Source organism: Palaemon carinicauda, chromosome 37, assembly GCF_036898095.1.
Source record: "Palaemon carinicauda isolate YSFRI2023 chromosome 37, ASM3689809v2, whole genome shotgun sequence".
In the NCBI taxonomy this organism is placed as follows: Eukaryota; Metazoa; Arthropoda; class Malacostraca; order Decapoda; family Palaemonidae; genus Palaemon; species Palaemon carinicauda.
Genome location: NC_090761.1, coordinates 34932050 through 34937049, shown reverse-complemented (window position 1 = coordinate 34937049; position 5000 = coordinate 34932050).

Below are 5000 nucleotides of genomic sequence, written 5' to 3'. Positions count from 1 at the left end.
AGTGCCAGTTTAAAAGCCAAAATCTTGCTGTTCTTAGATTACATTGGTTTGAGAATTGATGTTTGATGTAAATCCTTAAGGTTTGTCGTTGTAATTCATAAAATATTTATAATTTTCGCCTGGTTGTTTGAATAGAATTAATATGTCTCTTGTCATTACATTCACCTCTTATCAATTCATAAATACTTTTTATCCAATGAAATTTTATGATTAAAATTATTATTCAAAGTAATACAAATATTCATACTTTGACTTCTGTTAGGTATCAACTAAAATTAGTGCATGGTGCAAATTAGGGGCATGTAATTTGCACCATGCACTAATTTTAGTTATACTGTATCTCTATTAAGGGATTCAGCAACCCCAGATCTGCATTTAGTAGATGGAATTGATATGAAGAGATTAGCACCATCTACATATGCAACAATCTCTCATTATAGGCCAATCCATACGTCACGTATTAGTATGAGTTTGTATTCAGTTTGTGCATTTGAGTTCTTTATATGAAATCAAAGAAGTAACTAAAGATGAAGTTTATGGCACATAGGACTCATCCACGATTCAGAAGTTAAAGAATGAATATGATAAGGATTGTTCTGTTTTACCTTCTCCACAGTGACTAACGATAGGGGTCACTGCCTTATGTTAAAACACACGCACAGCTAATTATAATAATAAATAATTACATACAATTATATATATATATATATATATATATATATATATATATATATATATTTTTTTTTTTTTTTTTTTTTTGAGTGGTTGGGTGGTTGTGCAATATAGCTACGAAAAGAAATTTTTTTATTTTTCCTTTCGTGGCTATAATACTGTACATATTTTTATGGTCATCACTCGTCAGCTTTCATGATTTCTACACACACACACACACATACATATATATATATATATATATATATATATATATATATATATATATATATATATATATATATATATATATATATACACACATATATATATACAGTATATCCATGCGAGTATACATTTATGTGACTGTGTATGTATGTGTGACGTTGTGTAGGTGCGCATTCACAATTGTAGAAAACTATGACGTAGGTGAATTTTTATGTTTATTTTAGAAACCCAAGCCTCTGATGTCGATGAATACGTGTTTATTTTTCAGCCTTGATTATCAAAATAAGCGATTCTTCGATGATCTGTAAAATTAGAAGCAGTGAAGTGATGGCTCTTGATAATGAAATGTGAATGTACGTTTTCTTGTTATTTTTTTTTTATTTAGGATTTTTATGTAATTATTGGATTCATTTCAGAGTCTTCGTATATTTTCTGTTCAGATTAATTTTCCGGAATATCTAGTTCTTACTCGAGTTTACTTTTTGATATGATTTTATTAGGTTGCTTATTACTATAGAGCAAGTGCCTTATGTCTCTCTCTCTCTCTCTCTCTCTCTCTCTCTCTCTCTCTCTCTCTGAAACATTAAACTTTTTTATAAAAGGAGAGGGCGTCTTGAGAAAACAGCTTATCAGTCACTGATTTATTAATTTTTACATATGAATGGTGCCGGAACCCCTCGAGCAATATTTGTTCTTTACACCTACATTGAAGACTCATTTGCAGCACATCGACCCAACTGCACACATTTAAGACCATTCACACTATCTTCAGTTTATTCTCGTGCTTCTTGGATATTAAGGTCCCTCCTTTCCAGTTAGTCTCAGCCGCAGTTTAATCAAGGCTTTTCCCAACGTCCTCCTTTTCTTCCCACATGACCGAACCACTTCAAAATACTTCGTTCTATCCTTCCACTTACGTAATTGTTTTTTTTTTTCTCTCTCTTTTTTTTCGACATTGATCAATTTCCAGTTCTCCTTACATTCATATACATGTACTATCAAATAGTTAATTGCAAGTTTCAATATATTTCTTATTTGACTTTTCCATCACCCATATTTCACTTCACCTATGCACGCGCGCTCTCGCTTCTACACACACATATATTTGGGGTTGAATATAAATTTATGAAGATAACTTGGATAGGAAAGTAGATACTTCCTTTGTGAAACTCCCGAAGAGAGAGAGATATGTGCAACTGGGGTACGTTGATCATCAATGCGGCTTGAAGTTTGTCAAATTAATGAAAACATACTCAGTCTGGAAGTGCTGTGTTTAAGGATACAATGAATCACAGATTTGTGCAGAACCTTCTGATGTCGTAAAAAAACTGAGATTAGCTGTTAACCGGTAATACAGGATAAGAGATCACTCTCCAAACGCTCATTATGGACTGTTTATCACAATATCTATAAAACTTTAATCCAGATTTATTTCTGAATAATGTTTATTTACTTTATCGTTAGTTTTCCTTTACCCCGGGAAAAGGAAAAGCGAATTAGAAAAGCAATTTTGACTTGGAGTTATCATATAGTTTTTAATCTTCAATTGAAACCGAAGAATTACAATTAATTTTTCGACCTCCTCCCTGATGCGTTTCTAAAATTGGAGACTAATCCGTTTTGTGTAATCACCGGCGTTTCCCCTCGAGCGATTTTTATCATGTTATATTCTAATTATGAATTGCAGATGAAAATCAAATCCGTGATTAATTTCTCAGACATGTATTACACTGAAATTAACTCTGACAACTTATTATTCATTTGCCGCCGAGCACGCAATATGACTTCATATTTTAACAGGATCCAGAAATAAGATATACAGATTGAAATGCCCGTGCAAATACGGACACATACATACATATATACCTTTTTACTTTGTATTTTATGCCAGTAAACTGTTTACAATGAGAGAGAGAGAGAGAGAGAGAGAGAGAGAGAGAGAGAGAGAGAGAGAGAGAGAGAGAGAGAGAGAGAAGTCATCTGACAGTTTTATGTTCGTCAAAACAAGATACACAGGCTGATATGTGTGTGCAAACATGGACAAATACATATCCACTTCTTTTTCTTTACATTTTCTACCAATCATGAATTTACAATGTGTATGAGAGAGAGAGAGAGAGAGAGAGAGAGAGAGAGAGAGAGAGAGAGAGAGAGAGAGAGAGAGAGAGAGAGAGAGTGAGTTATGGGGATCTTGGATATCTCAAAGCCCTTTTAGTCCATCTGGGGAGACTCCATTTGCTCTTGGGTAGAGCGATTTGGTTTGAACGTTTAGAGAATTTTTATAATCTTATATAACGTATTCTTGAATTCGTTTATTGTGTTAATGTTTACTATATCCTCTGGAAGTCTGTTCCATTATTTGCTATTTTGTATGTAAATTACCACATTGAGTGGTATTGTATCTTTTCAAATCCAGTTTGTATCCGTTACCTCTGTACTGATTTGTGTTAAGTGTACCGCACGTGTATCACACATGCTCGTACACTGTTATGGTACTTATTTTTTTTTGTACATTGTCGTTATCGCTCTACCCTTTCATTGAGAATTGTTCATTTCGGTTTTCATGCGATGGGTTTAAATTTTTGTCCCCTTCTTGGCTGGAACGGGTTGCTTATATACTCAAGCACCGACCAAATAAAGTTCAGTGGCATTCACGACAGTCTCTGAGTTACAACGTAACAGCTCGCCACCCCCCCCCCCCCCACTGTCGCTTGATGATGCCGCCCGCCCTCAGACACTGACTGCTATCAACTCCACGCCCCCTGAAACCACCGTCCTTCGCCAGCAGAGAGGCGTTCGCCTGGCTCCAGGGTGCTTAAGTCCAGTTTCAGATGAAGCTGATTACGTTCTTGTGGCCATCCCCTGGGACACTTTCCCGGAAATCTCCGATTGGCTGTACGAACAAGGAGACACCCCATAACGTATGAAACCTAAAATCATACCTCCTGGAGCTGTACTCGCCATCACCGGCCGCCAGCATAGCGAAACTTTTTCAGCTCTCTCAACAACCTTTGGGGGACCAAAATGCTTTGCTCGCCCTCAAGGAAATGACCAGTATTGCTCGCCAGCAACCTGCCGCTGACGGCCCTCCTCGTGAAGTGAATCTACTTCGTGCACTTTTGGTACTGTGCCTACCCGATCCTGTACGTGCCGCCATCCCCGATGTAGAAATGTTGCTCATGAAGGACCTGATGACCAAAGTCAACGCCCTTATGGAAAGCCACTTGACCAACTTCCAGACCTCCGTCAACACCTCCCCTCCTGACGAAGTGGACAACTATTCAACATCGACTGAAGTTGACGTGAATGCGGTAGGACATCGGCGCCCATCTTGTGACGTGCCAGAGCGGCGACAAAGCCGCCCACCACCCACATATACCACCCTTCGCTCATGCTGCAACCACCGACCTCCACAACCATTTACTGAGCACTATTTAAAAAGGAAAATAGCAAGAAGATTTGGAGATAATAGCGAAGGATGAAAAAAAAATCACGAGAATATGTAAAGGGCAGTTGTAGGAAAAATTAGATGATCAAGTTGCCGTTTTCAAGATGACAATATGGTAGTTGAGTATGTGAATGTTAACAAAACAAGGTTATATTGAATATCTGGCCAAGTACTGTCAGGAAGATTATGGTTGTACTGAAAAGAGATATAGAGAATGAAGACGCTAAATCATAAAATGCTGACTGGAGAGATGGTGGTTCTGTTCGCTTAATAGGTTTGTTGAAAGACCTCAGTTCTGAATCATGTGTGAGGGGAAATATTTTCATGTTAATTGGAAATTTCTTGTAAAGGATTTAGAAAGGGTTTGAGGAAAGAAGGTTCAATGACCTGAAGAGCTGAGGCGACAATGAATAAACCTTTATATGCGAATGAAGGTATGTCTTGATGTAAAAAAAAAAGTATCCCGTGGAATGGGTGAGAACAATGAAAAAGGCATAAATGTTAACTCATTGTCGCCTGAGCTCTTCAGTTCATTGAACATTCTTTCCTTAAACCCTCTCTTAACAAGAATTTTCAAATTCACATGAAAATATTTCCCCTCACACATGATTTACATCTGATGTTCTTCAACAAAGAGAGGTTACGTCCTACGGAAACCATGGACGTTTTCTTG